Raw genomic sequence first — 16,107 nt, forward strand, 5'->3', positions numbered from 1 at the left:
TGTAAACCAGATAGTAAGGCATTTGTATCATTCTTATCTAATAGTGCTAGAATGTCAAAAGACAACAATACAATAAATTAAACTCGGTTGTGAATGTCCTGAATTGAATATTAAGCTAGACGCAATAGCATAATAATAATATTAATACACCTAAAGTAATTTAATTTCCTTTATATATTTATAAACTAATGTACATACTATATAAATACTACATTCACATGAATATCTTGAGATAGCTTTCTATCCCTGTAGCACAGAGATACGTCTGCGGACTTACAACGCTAGAAATTGGGTTTAAAACTCTTGGTGGTCAGAGCACAAATAACCCATTGTGCAACTATGTGCTTAACTTTAAACGAAAAGAGACCCCTAACTGCGTTTCTTTTGTTTGCTAACACAAGCTGTGCTGATGAGCCTTGAATAAGCCAAACTGCAGTTTTCAACAGAAGGTGCAACGAATAAAGTAACACATTAGGCCTTTAGGTGACAGGTTCTATTTTCAGTTTTACTTTTCGCAAAAAATAGAAGACATTTAATATAGTCACTGATGTTTGTTTTCCTTACTTGGTTACGCCATTAGAAAATTAAGCATTTATATTTATTTATCTTGTTTTTCAGCTACGTTTATCGCAATGAGTGAATTTAACTCTGACGTTTTTACTTTCAGTAATATATTTGCGGAACATTTGTACCGAATATGTTGCGGCTTGAAAAAAAGAAAAAATGAAATCTAATTACTCTCTTTAATAAGGACGCTCCTATTACATATAGAAGACCAAACACTCTACGGAGTTCGATTCTGATATAATTGATTAATGAAAAAATGTGTTTTAAAATTAAAAATATAAATCGTAGTAATTAGATTTTATTCTTTCGAGTGTAATAAACGAAATTAGAGAAACATCCTAACAGGTTTTAATGTTTTAAGGTACGTTAAAACCAAATACCCGGTTTAAGGATATCAATTAATATTAATTTATTATCAGACTAAAATACGAATTTAGAGGTTTAAAAATAAACAATAAAGCTGGAAATCGGTGTGCTAATTAAATATTTTTTTTCTTATGTTCGTGCTTATAGAGATTAGATTATATAGATTGTTTCGTAAATAGCCCTCGGTGTTAACGACGGTTTTGGCTGGAACATGATTTTTTTATGGTAGGTTCATTAAACTATGTGAAATGTTTATGTAATTGAGAATAATTTGATTGTTGGTTTGAAAAGTAATATACATCTTTTTAGGATCTCGGCACCACTGATTTGAACAAGAAATCTCTAAGAACATACAAGGTTTTGAGCGCAAGAAGTAATGGTGTTAAATTTTCTGATTCAATAAATAAGATATTAAAATAATACTGCCTTTGTTAATTTGTTGATTTGCTGTTAATTTTTGACAGCTATAAGTAAGTATTCCTTGTGATGCTTTGCGTTTTTAAATACTGGTCAAACATTGACAGCATGTCTTCAAGTGCTTTAAGAAACCCTACTTTTGCTATTTTTTTTCTCACAAAACTTGTATCTGTCGATAGAACCTGATAGGAACTTTGTTCACTTTATTATGACTTATTTGTGATAAAAAAAAAAAATACAGGCTTTACGGTTGGGTGTCTTTAATGTACTTCCTTACGTTCGGGCTATACGTAATCAAAAACACATTTCTTTCTGTATTGTAGGGAAAAAGTACAGCATACTGAGTATTACGGCTCGCTTCACTGAACTTTTCGTCACGAAATACATGGAAAAACTCGCCTAATGCAGAAGTATGGGTTACCAGTTTTATATTCATTTCTTTTTCCAATCTAACATTTTAATGACTATAGGTCTACTATTAATTGTTTAGCAATATTTAAAAAGTTTGACAAAAGTTTACCATATCCAGAATATTCCACTTGCTTGGCATGTGTATGCTTTAAGTTTCTTTGCAAAAGGAAATTTTATAAGAAACATCTTTGTTTTTCTTACCAGCTTTTCTGTTTGAAACTTTAACGAACTTTTTTTTTAATTCTCACGTAACTTAAATCTTCAAACAAAGAAGTATACACACATTTAGAAACAGGCCATTCATTTTTCATTTTGTTTCAGAATAACAACCATGTTACGACGTGGCATAAAATCGACAAGGTGCGAGAAGGTTTCCTGAGTGATGTTTTTCCCCATTCATTTATCAATGTTGTAGCCAATTCATAAAATGATGATTGCAAATGATAATAATAGTGCATGTGTCTTCTAAGTGCGTTCCACAAATACACAAATGGATTAAGATCCTGGTTCTGTGGTGGCCGCGGGATATGTTTCAAGCTTCCATTATAATCCTCAAACAATTGCGCACTGTGGATGGAAGTAGCCAGCTTCGTAAAGGTAAATGAAGTATTACTTGATAAAAAATTATACTGATGTAAAATGTACTCATTCTGCCTTCTAAAGGCTCCAGTGGGTATGCCAGATAAGTATGCTTGAAACCATTACTCCACAATCAGAGGCCTGTAACCAGATGAGCGTTATGCCTATGGCTTTTATTTTTTCAAACTTGTTTTCTATCACCTATACAATTTAATTCAAAAGTTTTCATTATTGACACAACTGAATTATTGATGTCTCGCAGCAGCCTACCAATGAAAGTGTCTGAACGATTATACTATCTGCTCGCCACGATCTTTTCAACATTTCAACCGATGTATATATGTGCCTTTAATGCAATTTAAAATAATAGTAAAAAAAAAAATCAGTTATAAATATTGGAAGCTACAGCCCATTGTGGTTGAATTCTTACATATTCTGTTTAGAATTTTACTTCATTTTTAATAATATAAATATTTTAGAAATAACTGCAACACTTAAGATAGATTTAACCTAATTTATAAAACAAACAATATTAATATATGACCAAACTAACCATAAACACTTAAATGAGTATAACTAAGAAAATATACTGTTCTCCCGTTCTTTCTTATAAAGACATGTTTCTGCTGCAGTCCCAGTAAGATCTCATGAGATACGGTCAGCTTACGAGATGTTTGTGCTTGTTTACGGCAAAGCTACTAAAATGTATGCTTTTGTTCCTAATTTGAAATTTTGACAACAGATTAGCAATATTCACAGCCAACTTTTCGACTAATCTGTACTAATCTAAACCAGATTATCAGTTATAGCACTCAAGTCTCACCGATACCTGGAGGCTAGTGGATTTATTGTAACATTATAACATCCCCACAGAGAGCACAGAAGATCTGACTGCTTTAAAACAAACATAGCCACATTGCTGTAACTGCCAATAGCATCACACAACAAATTACCAAAAATGCCCTAAATAAGTTAATCAAAACTCTTTCTCTCACACACACACACACACACACACACAAATACCGTGTAAATGGAACTAAAAGAAAATAAATGCCTCTATTACCAACATCAAAACCTCAAGAAACGATAAACAGAAACGAACTGTACATTAAACACAGATCAGCACGTAAACACACCCAAACTCAAAAAGCACGTCAACAAGTGAAGAACACATAACTCACAAGTATTAATAAAAGTCAAATAACAGAAACAGCCACAAATGTGGTTTACGAATTTATAGGAACAATACCGAAACCCTCGAAATCGAAAATACTTTATTACATCAATCACAAAAATCGCTATTCAACACTTAACACCTTTTATTTTCCCTTATAATACAATTAGTAGTATATGCAGAAACGTAACTCTCCTAACACAATAATAATACCCATATTAACTAATCTCATAATTAAAAAAACAAATGAAGTGTCACTGAATAGGAAGGTAGCAAAGTAAAATTAATCCAACCAGCTTGCGTAATAACCAAACAGAAGATCAATAATTAACAGTATTAACAGAGGATGGAAGAGGGCAGACTAGCATCTGCTCCTCCTAGGTCTCCAAAGACCTTCATTCCGATGACATGATGAACTTTCCGTCGGTCTTTAGTTGTCCAATATACTTCGGTATCAGCAGATTCCTTACATTCTGCTCTTTAGTGGCACATAAGTATGTCTTCAGACCCATACCGCTAGAAACCAGGTTTCGATACGTGTGTTGGGCAAAGTACAGATAACCATTGTGTAGCTTTGTGTTTAGTGACAAACTTAAATATTATCTTCACATCGTATCATTTTGTTTTTTTCTTTATTTCCAGTTACAACACTGAGTAACTTGTTTAGCTTTGTGCTACACAATAGGTTTCTGTGCTCTGTCCACCACATGTATCAAAACCCGGCTTCTAGCGGTCACTGGAAGGGGGTAACAGTACCAAGTACTAACAAATTGGGTGAAGTAATTAATTATCTTAATTACAGTGCTGATAGCCTTTTGTTTACACTTATTTGTGATATTAGACTCTAACTGACAAAATATTTAGTAAATGAAGAGTTTATAAAAATGTTTTTAGAAACCGAAGAGTTTATGAGTTCATCAGTAAATCTAAATGACAGTTTCTTTTCAGTACGTTTCGTTAATGCCTAAGTATTTATTCTATGGAATAACAGAATCATCATTTCTTCGCATGAAATATATTAATGTTTGTTATGCTTTCATATTTCAAACGCCTGAAAAATATGTGGCATTACATGCCACTACTTACAAAACGCATTTCATGAACATTTAGTGTAATTACTGGAATAGTTACTGAAATGGTAACGACTAGCTTTGGGTAATTTCTTTGTATTCTAATGTATATGGGATGACCTTGAAGGACCAACAGGTACTCTGTTGTATCGAAATTATATGTATATCTAAGTAAACACTGTTTAATCATGTGATTAAAATTGCATGTTTACAAGATACAGGAGGACAATGTACCTTTATTAAAATAGTATTTTAAACTTTAACATTATGCTTTAATAATAAAATAACCGAGAGCTTGGAAATTATGAAAAAAAGTCATTAGAATCTTGACATGCACTCATGTAATCTCTCTTCAGTTTTAGGGAAAACTCTGTCGACTGTTTTTCATATATATAATATTCTTTATTATAGTTATGTATAAGTTATTATCATTATGTTGGTCAGAGGATAAACAAGTCTTAAGAAACGAGAAGTTTAAATAAACGTGAAATAAATCAGCAGAATAGCGTTGAAGTTGATTTGCTTTTAAAGACATATTTACCCAAAGTATCTGGACCCATAATAGCCTGGCGTGACCAGGTAGTTAAGGAACTTAACTCTTAAACTAATACCCGTCTCACAAAACATGCTCCCCTTTCAGTCGTGGGTGGTTATAACGTGATAGTTAATCCTATTATTCTTTGTTAAAAGAGTAACCCAAAAGTTGGCATTTGGTGGTGATGACTAGCTGCCTTCCCTCTAGTCTTACACTGCTAAATTAGAGTTGGATAGAGTAGATGATCCTCGTGTAGCTTTGCGCGAAACTCAAACCAAATTGGGCACATAAATATTACGAATTTGATCGCCTAAAGCAATTTCGTTTTACAAAATATATTTGTTTCACAACTGTATTACAACATTACAAACATCTCTTAAAAGCAGTACATGAAGTTAATGAGGTGTTTACTTTAGAATTGGATTCTATTATCAACATAAACGTATTTTAAGTTTGTTTATTTGCTTATGGGAAGCCTTTAGTACGTGGAAAATATTATAACAATGCACGGCAGGTGTTTAAACTAATTATATTTTGCAAAATAATGTCGGCTAATAATTATTCATGTTTAAAAAAAAATTAAGATGGGTCGTAAGGTCATTCATTCACTTTGGATGAGGATTTGGTTATTTTATTTCTGATAAACTTCAAGGTGGTAAAATGAATAGTCTGACTAGAGCAGGATCCTTCTTATCACCAAAGATTTGTGAGATCCATGCCATAAAATAGTTGTTCATGACAAGACTGACAATAACTGTCATACCCACTCCTATTCTATCATAAACTCAATAATTTAGCCTCAACTTCCTCACTTTTTTCCAAGTGAAGATGAAGGAGTGCAAACCTCGAGGCGGAACTTTTACATTTTATTTATGGGGATGACAGGTAAGAAAATGAACATAAAAATTCTCAATCATTTTTGGAAAAAAAGGTACATTTTATTATTATATTTTAAGATATACTAGCCCTAACAGAAGCTTCTAACAGTTATATTTTTTCAATGACAAGATTAAAAGAACATCGGTTTCGTCACACGAAGCTGGAGGTACTGAACATGATCCTTACAAACAGAACGTAAATAATCCTAGGGTAACAACACTGTGTGTTTAGTACCTAGCATCAAAACATCTTTTTAGCACAAACTATTTTATTTTATATGATTAGAGACTCGTTTTAGAAACACCGACATATAACATTTAAAATGATTAATATGTGCATTGTTGGATATCATACTAACAAAAAATAAAACTAATACAAAAATTTCGGGTGAATGTCCTTAAGATTATAAAAAGTTGTGTGTGTTTTCTTACAGCAAAGCCGCATAAGGCTATCTGCTGTATCAAACCCCTGATTTTAGCGTTGCAAATCCGTAGACACACCGCTGTACTAGCAGGGGGCATAAAAAGTTGTCATGTGTATATGAAGGCTGGCTTTGCCCCGAAGTCTGAGTTTAAAATTGAGTCGTATATAATTGAAGATTACCTTTATCCAAACGCCGGAGTTATCAACTTGTCATATGCTTCTGAAAGTTGGCTTTACCTCATACCTTTAGTTATGGAGGTGAGATTCATATAATCGAAGGCTAGCATTTACTCGTAAGCCAAAGTTTCATAGACTATGTAGGAAGTTTCACTGTATATTTTAATTTTGTTTATATTAGGTATTTCTCTTTAAAATATTTTATATCTCTATAAATTCAATTTCAAACCGTGAAAAATAAGCCAGAAAAGTAGGATGTTAACAGTTAGAACTGCATTTTCTCTGCTATGATTAATTGCTGACAAAAATATCCAGATTTTCCGTGTGTCAGGTTAAAACGTCGTAACTAAACATAATTCATTTATGTGTTTTTCATGTAGCAGAAAATTTTTGTCAGTATCTGTTTGCTCTCCTCTAGGTCCACCAGGTACATCTGTCTTGGGTTTTTAAAGGGAATATCACCATCTGCAACATATACAGGGAGTATTCGAAGTCTTGTTGTGAGCGTAAAAAAAAATGATATTGCACAGAAACAACTGAAAGGAAACAGTTGTATGATAGATGAGAGAAAATTATTATATGTTAACTCAGACATGCGATTAGTCATGCTAATGTTTTATGTGCATGCACGGACGCTTTGAAAAGAAGAAAACCGGAATGTCATCTCTTGATTGAAACTACAATATACTTACGAATACGCTTCTAATAAACGTAAAATATATTAGTTTTTGGTTAATGACGAAAATATTATATTTTAAGGACGAATAACTTTCGAATTTGTCATAGAACCACATGGCACATTTTACGCTTTGATACATTCGGATTATGTCTGTGATGTAATTGATTTCCACAAACTTCCGTATTTGAGCTAAATATTTTAAAGGTAATTATTAATGGACAGCTAGTATTTCTTACACTATTAATATGTTATACATAAAAGGTTTGAGGGTATTTGATTTCAATATGGGCGTTTAGAGCATTCACAAGTGTACCAAGAATATTAACGTCAGAACCAGTTTCAGTTATTATGTTAATTCATATTACTGCATAACTACATTAACGCACCAGTATTTAGTTTATCCTTTTATTTTCGTCTTAATCCATTTTATTTAGCTGTATGAATATACTAGCTAAATATATATAATAGTAGTTCTGTGTAATGTCTTATTAATCCATGTTACTGTGATTATATTATCGAACCAGGATCTATAATTATTCGGATTGGAACAAGTGACAGTCGCCATTACTATACTAGTGTTTACAATTGTTTTATTTACGGTTTTTGTTAATACATATTATCCTAGTTATAATAGTACACTAGAGTCAATCTGGTTCTGTATTTCAGAACGGCTGTTATGGGTATTTACACTTTTTTTTTTGATAAGGAGAGAACAACGTTTCGACCTTCCTAGGTCATATTCAGATATACGCAAAATTTTCGATATCACTAGTTGTTTGAGCTAAATAAAATGAACAGAAAATTCGAGATTTTGACCATCTCATTTTTTTTACACTTTTACAAAATATCGAAGTTTCTCTAAACTTTAGTCTTTCCAACAATGTTAAACAAGACTAGTAATTTTATACATATAATTTCTCGAGTTCGAAACTCATATAATCCCCGTATATCAACAGATACAATAAAATAGAGTATAACTAGTAATCCAATAAACAATATTTGAACCACAGATACAGGATAATAGGAGGAGATAATGGCTGTCATTGCTTTTATTGTGATGGTGACTTAAGTCCTGAGTATAGCATAAAGAAATTATTTTGTTTCTTTGCTCCAAACCATGAATGGCCTTTAGTAATTTTCATTAACATATTTACAAGAGCAGTTTTTCTTAAAATGTTTACAGGAAGTTATATTAAAAAGAACCGTTCTGTAACAGAAAAAAAACAAATGTTTATTTAACGTTAATATAGATGTTATACATACATTAAAAAGCACACTCTGGTAGTAATGTAAACATGCTACTAATTTAAGGAATAGAAACGTACAATTAATATTTTTGTGCAAGAATTATGCGACACGAGATTTTCTTTCAGTTAGTTGTGCCTTACTTGTTTATATATGTATATATATAAATTATTACCCGATATGTTTCTTAGGTGTTTAACAGACAAACCTAAACTCTGCTAATTATTCCAGTCTGTGTTCTCAAACATCAAGAAAGCTTGATCTAATTCTTGGGACATGTTGAGATGAATTAATAGAAATAAATATTACATTCTTTCAGTGCTGTAAGATCCATACCACATACTACCATTATCAAGCGTCGTAGGCAAAGAAACGCAAATTCAGCAAAATTTTTAATTAGCAGACCTCGGGGGAACCATTTAATGAAACTACTGTGTGCCACTCTGTAAATGCTTAAATACTTGTGTTAGTTTCTTTTTAAATAGGAAGACTGTAGAAAACTTTGGTAAAGGAAATCAAACAATAACCAGAAAAGGAGCTTTCAGGAAAACAAATTATACTGCGCGTAAGGGGCCATCAAGAGGGGATTATTTAATCTCTGTGACCATTGATCAGTTTTAAAATTTCTGATTTAACTTGCAAAAAACTCATTTTTGTAAAATTGTCAAAGTTTGAGTACAAGCAATGTTAAAAATGTTTTTGTACTTTCCAAATGGATCTAAGTATGTTAGTGAAAACGCATGAAAGTTTAGATTAAATCGAATGAAATAGCACGACAGTATTTGTTTAATAGACAGTTGGTAAACAATATTTATTTGGAAAATATTACACTCATAGAACATTAATTGTTTCGTAAAAATTGGTAGTGAGAAACATCATTTACGAACCAAGAACATTATTTCAGGAAGCATTAAAAAGTGAGAAATATTGTTTGTTTGGTATAAAAGCGAATGGTTATTTCTTCATATTTTCAAAACTTTGGAAGAAAAACAAAAAAAAAAACTTTTGTGGATGTTATCTATTTTCACCAGTATGTTTGTTTATCGGGGTTTTAACGGAAACACACGACGATTTTCAGTAGGTTTACTGTGCTATTTTTCTGATTTAGTAGGTTTGATATTTAATTTCTGATGTACTTGTTGGTGAATAGAAAACACCTTGATACCAAAAATAAACGAGTTTATAACACAATTTTTCTTTTTCTTTAATAATAACTTTGTGTAATAAGGTCGATTATTTCTAGTATTGCAAAGTTTTATACTTATATAAACGCAAAACTGTAAAACGGACTATTTGCGCCATGCCCAGCTTATAAGTAGAATCACACGTGTTAGTGTTGTAGGCCCTTCAGTAGGAATATACGTTGGTCAGTTAGTGAATTCTCTTCAATGTGGTTAGCAATCATTCCATCCAGTTTTCTTTCCACTCCCCACTTGATCCCATTCTTTGTCTTCGTTCATCGCTGAGACAGCGGTAAGTCAACCAATTTAGTTTGAACCGTTTTATTTATAATGGGAGTAAATAATTGTAATAGGAGTCTTGTGAAGATTGACTGCAGTAACACATATGAAGAGTTTAGCCAATTTCTCAACTTAAGAGCTGTTTCTACTCAACAGTTATACGGGGAATAAACACGCTATTCTATTATATTTTAACTCAAATAGTTAAAGCTTCTCTATGATGTGTGTAAATGTATTTCATTAGTTTCTACCTTCACTTGTGGCTTTACTGTAAGAAAATTGCACACATTCACATTTTCACGAAATATGTATTTTCGCATATTTTTGTATCTTAAAACGTGTATGCTTATACAATATTATTTTCCACATGATGCATTCACCATGTTTTCTTCTGTTTCGGTAGATATTCACAGAGTTGTTGTTTTTTTCTGTCTTAGTATGTATTCACCATGTTGTTTTTATGCTTCGTTAGGCATTTACCATGTTGTTCTTTTTCTGACGTAGTATGTGTCCACCATGTCGTGGGTTTTGTCTATGTCGGTAGGTCTCTGCTATGCTGTTTTTCGAAGTTTATGATTACAAAATGGGAAATTGTTCAATAATAATTTTTGAAAGTTAAAAACATCCACTTTTTGAAACTCTAGTTCGATGTACAGTACAATTTGCTTATTTTTTTCAGAGACAGAATCTAAGCAACAGTACTTCCAAGTGAAACCGTCTGACACAAAGGTTATTGAAGGCCTTACTGCCATGCTTCAGTGCCAAATAAGAAACTTAGCAGGAGCTGTACAATGGAGTAAGGATGGTTTCTTGTAGGGTAAGTAGTTTGTGCTGTTCAAGACAACTCTCACTAAACCACTAAGTTGAACAGCAGGAAATCTCCCACGATTTGGTTATAATACTATTAAACCAAACTTCTGAGCTAAAGAATGGTTTCCTTTATCTCGTGCTCATTTGTTTTTATTCTACTATTTTATCAAGACATTTTTCGTTAGAAAATTAATTTGTGAAAGGTATCATGGAATTGGTAATGTTAATGCATAATTTGTTTGTAGTTATGGTTGATAATAGTAGGACTAGCAGGAGAAGATAAAACATTTGCCGAGTAGGGATAATTTTTAGCCAATATTGATTTATTTTTAATAGGGTGATTTATCTTTGAAATAACTTTATATTTTAATCATAAGGGTTGGCTTTGAGTGTTTTATTTTAAAGTTTAGTTCAATGGATGGTACGGTCTTGATTGACCAATAGACCCCATGTTGTTCTTTAATTATATGTTTGTATAAATTAGAAAACACACCATAATCATCATACTCTACGATACTGTGCAAAACTGATAAGACAATATCACATTTGCCGTTATTTCCTTTTCATGGGACTAATCCATCCAGTGTCTCAACTATCTAGCAAGGAGCTAGCATATGGTACCAATATACATATGATAAAAAAATCAATTTAATAGCACTCAACAAATAAAACTTGATAAAAAAGTGTTTAACACATGTATTAAATTTTATAGTTATTTCACGACCCCTAAAGCGTAGAGAATGGTAGAGCAGAAAGTTTACATAAAAACATAACGCGATGCTGTTTGGACTTTCAGACAAATTGCTGCAGACTTGAAATGCTCCCCCAATACTATCAAGTACACACTAGATTGCGAAACTTGACCAGATAAATCTGAAAATAGGAAAGGAGGAGGCAGAACACCAAAACTCAATAATACTGATGATAAGTATCTTCATTTATATGCAGCCTTCGAGTAGCCAACGCTTGGGCTACTCTTTTAACAACAAATAGTGGGATTGACCGTCACTTTATAACGCTCCCAAGGCTGAAAGGGCGAGCATGTTCGGTGCGACGGGGATTCGAACCCGCGACCCTCAGATTACGAGTCGAACGCTTTAACCTACCTGGCCATGTCGGGTCAGGAAGGAAGGTGAAATATACTTCCTCGTGCATAAAACCTGATATGAAACACGAGGGAGGCAGTGTGTTGGTTTGGGAGTGTTTTTTTTTTTTTTTGCTTAGACGACCAGAGATATTTGCAAAATAGATGGAATAATGGAACAACACAAGTAGCATCAGATATTGTTCCGTGATAGTGTACCTACTAATTGGTTTGCGTATTGTTGGTGAAGGATTCTACTACCAAGAAGATAATAATACCAAACACTCATCCAACCTATGCAGAAATTGCTCAGCTAAGAAAGAAGATGCTGCAATCATTCAAATAACATAATGACCCACAACAGATTTCAACCCAGTTGAACAAATATGGGATTTGGTAGATCAAAAATACTTTCAATGAACCTTTTATGGGAGTGTATTGGAGACATAAGGAGTGAAATACCAAAATGTACTTTGGTTAACTATCTTGACACAATGCCTGCAGTTATTACAGCAAAATTGGGGGAACACAAAATATTGTTTACTGGACTCGCACTTCCACTGAAAGTTTATTTTGTTCTAAATATGAAGATTAATAAAATTTTTTTATGTTTCACTTGTTGTTTACCTTCCATTGATCTATGAAAGTAACCCGACATAAAATGTTTTTATTTTGTCCTAACACTTTTCCACTCTAATGTGTGTAACGTAACAAAAATTGTATCACGAAAATAATAAGGCAAATTCTTGTGATCATTAATAGTTACACTAGAACAATGTAAAAGTTAGGTGTCTCATAGTATTCCCGTTTCATCTTCCTTTCCTACTTTCGAAAGTCGGACACCAAAACGCTTTGAAAACTTCGTTTTACAATATTCAGTTTTCGTGCCTAAATTTTTTGGTTTATGATAACACTATTACAAATAGCTTAATATACTCACTGGTTTGTTTGTTTGTTTGTTTGTTTTGTTTTTCAATTTTGCGCAAAGCTACACGAGGGCCATCTGCGCTAGCCATCCCTAATTTAGCAATGTAAGACTAGAGGGAAAGCAGCTAGTCATCACCACCCACCGCCAACTCTTGGGCTACTCTTTTACCAACGAATAGTGGAATTGACCGACACGTTATAACGCCCCCACGGCTGAAAGGGCGAGCATGTTTGGTGCGACCTGGATTCAAACCCGCGATCCTCAGATTCTCACTGGAAAAAATAAATTTCAGTAATTTAATACAAGAAGTAAGCAATGGTCGATAAATATTAAAATTTAAATATAAGCTAAAATTGTTTTTTAAAATTAATTAAACGAATAAAGACATTCTTTTAGTAGGTTTATGGCCTTTCACAAGCGCTCCAGGAAGTTTCTTGAAACGAAAGCATTTCGGTATTGGTCAATATGACATTTCACAGCAAAGGTTCAGAAATTTTACCAAAGCAAAGACGTTTTTATTGGTCCTTATGGCCTTTCACAATGAATTTAAGAAATGTTTATCAGATAAAAGGCATTTCTTTTTGTTAGTTATTATGGTCTTTCCGAACAAAGTTTTAGAAATTATTGAATAGAACGAAATAATAATGATTCGTGTATCACGGTGGTTCTAGTTTTTGAAAAGTATAAAGTTCACACCTCAGATCGAAACCTTAATCTGTTAAAACGTTTCGTCACAAGACCTTACTAACAGCATATGCTCGAGACATTTTAATAAAATAGGTGTTTAATCTAATGTGTCTGTTATTTGTTTACATAACTTTTCAACTATTCATGTCTTGCGTTGGTATCGTGTGTGCGCTTAGCTTGAAAATTTATTAGTATGCATCATCAGGTGTTTTCGAAAATGTGGGTGAGATTCATATCATTAAAATTGTTCACGGTAACCTGGAATCATAAGATCTGTCTGCGTTTGTCATCACTATTTTGGAGATGATAGACAAGAGAAAAGGCTGTTATTCGGCAGTACTCATTGCTAATTCTTAAGTTATTTTATTTGAATAGATATACAATCCCAATGTGCTGAGGTATTTTACGACAACGGATCGTAAACCATGGACTCTTCTATTTATAGGTTTGCGTATACTAGATACTTATTTGGTAATTCATCTCATTCTGAATACATTTGAATGTATGTTTTATAGTTTATGCAGACATTAATCTTTATTTGCTAAAGACTTTGCAGGTTTCAGGAATTAATATAAACATCTGTACAATAAACATCAGAAACTCTCGAATAGTTGCTATATTGCTAAATAAACAAAAGCATTACAGGCGTGGAGAATGTGTACTTTCAAGTCGATAACCATTTTCTAACAACACAAAACCCTGTTGAGTGAAAACTGTTCATTGTTTTATATTTGTCAAGCAAGACTACATATTCTGTTTTCGAAATGCAATCTAAATTAATTTGAATAATGAATGAAAATTATCGTAAAAAAGAGAAACACAAGAGCGCCCTTTAGGGAAAAACTTGCCCTTTTGAAGGGAAAGGTTAATTTATTACAGCTGTTTACAAGCAAACACTTTTCACCCTCTAAGTATTTCTACGCTTGTGGAAATTCAATTTTTATCCAAGTCACGATGGTATCATTGTTTAAGAAAGTTCAAGCAAAAGAAATTTGGTGAAGGGGTGGGGTAATACTTACTTCCCACAATTCTCCTAAAGGATATTCTTGCATTATGTTTCTAATGTAGACGTTAACCAAAGAAGACAGAAGATCCATGAAACTAATCATTGAGCTATTCCACAATTACTAAATCGGTCAGATAATTGTCCAAATAATCAATGAGAACTCCGTCAATTTCTTTTCTTTAACTTTTTAAACGTTACGAATTGGACTTTATCACAGACCTTAAAGTTTTTCGTGTATACACTTGTTTAAAATATGTCTAGTAAAATAATTCGAAATATATCTTGCCGATCTTCGAAAAAGTATGTCACATGTATCAATATTGCAGTCACAAATTATTGCATCGCTAATAAGCCACTCATAAGTTATGAGATTTTCAGAAGTACCAGAATCTTTTCAAAATAATTATTGATTTATTTTCGTTGTCCAGGTGGCGAGGACGCTCTCCTCGCAATCTGAGGTCACGGATTCGAATCGCTATTCTGCCAAACATGCTTGCCTTTTCAGCATTGGAGGTGTTATTATGTGACGGTCAAACCCACTAATTGTTGGTAAAAGAGTAGTTTAAGGGTTGGAGATGGGTGGTCATGACTAGCTGCTTTCTTCACTAGTCTTTCAGTACTACATTAGAGAAGGCTAGCGCAGACAGCCCTCGTGTAGCTTTGCACGAAATCCAAATCACACTTTTTCATAGTAGCGAAAGCATATTTTTGCTAACAATGTTACACTGAACAAACATATCTATTGGTTCTCTCTGTCATAACAATGTTGAAACGCTGAGCAAAAGTTATCCAGTTTCTTTCGTTATTATAAGAACGATGGTAATCTGAATGAAAAATTTTAACGTCAATCTTTGTTATAACAATGCTGATGCTTTGAACTAGAACTATCTAGTGTCCTTTTGCTATAACAGTGATGATACTTTGAACGAGAACCATGTACTGTCGTTCATTTTTACAACAAAAGAATGAAAAATTTGTTCAAACTTGATAAAACATACGTCTATAAGAAAAACTTTAATTATTAGCAACGTTTCTGGTAGAATCCTCCGTGAGCCAGTTTAAACCGTGTTACACAGAAAAAGGTTTAAACAGAATCGTTGAGTTAAATATGAAAAAATTCTAAATTACTTGAATTAAATTATCTTGCACCGTACACAATTAATAAACATTTTTCTTTCAAGTGATTAAAACTTCCGTTAATAACTGTTACGTATACTAACCCTGAAGAACCGCAAACGCGAACGATGGTTTGAATAAAAATGTATTCCTATATATTTATTTTAAGTGTAAAGTTAATTTTCTTAATTTTTATAAAACTGTTTATAGAACTGTTTCAACAATATTCTTTCTAATAACGCTTTGTTAACGTTCTCCACTCAGTACGTATTTTAGAATTTTATATTCTAACATTTCAATAATTTTTTTCTGAGCCCTTTTTTTTCTATGTAACACGATTTATACTGCGCTACGAAGGGCTTCTGTCCGAAACGTTGGGAATAATTATAAAGTTTTTACCAATTTTGAACACTTGTTTACGTTCTTTTTTAACCTCTTATGGTCTTTTCTTCTGTTAGTTTTGTCATAACATGTTATTTTCATATTATAACTTA

At 32.7% G+C, this 16,107-nt stretch overlaps 1 pseudogene across 1 annotated transcript in view; it reads left to right on the forward strand.

Moving 5' to 3' along the window:
* LOC143255373 (irregular chiasm C-roughest protein-like) overlaps nt 1-16,107 on the forward strand; it is a 124,566-nt pseudogene that overhangs the window by 78,751 nt on the left and 29,708 nt on the right. Inside the window, exon 3 of the transcript XR_013030573.1 lies at nt 10,662-10,799. The product of XR_013030573.1 is annotated as an irregular chiasm C-roughest protein-like (transcript). The remainder of the gene's footprint in view (nt 1-10,661; nt 10,800-16,107) is intronic.

This window comes from Tachypleus tridentatus, chromosome 7 (genome assembly GCF_004210375.1).
Source record: "Tachypleus tridentatus isolate NWPU-2018 chromosome 7, ASM421037v1, whole genome shotgun sequence".
Classification (NCBI taxonomy): Eukaryota; Metazoa; Arthropoda; class Merostomata; order Xiphosura; family Limulidae; genus Tachypleus; species Tachypleus tridentatus.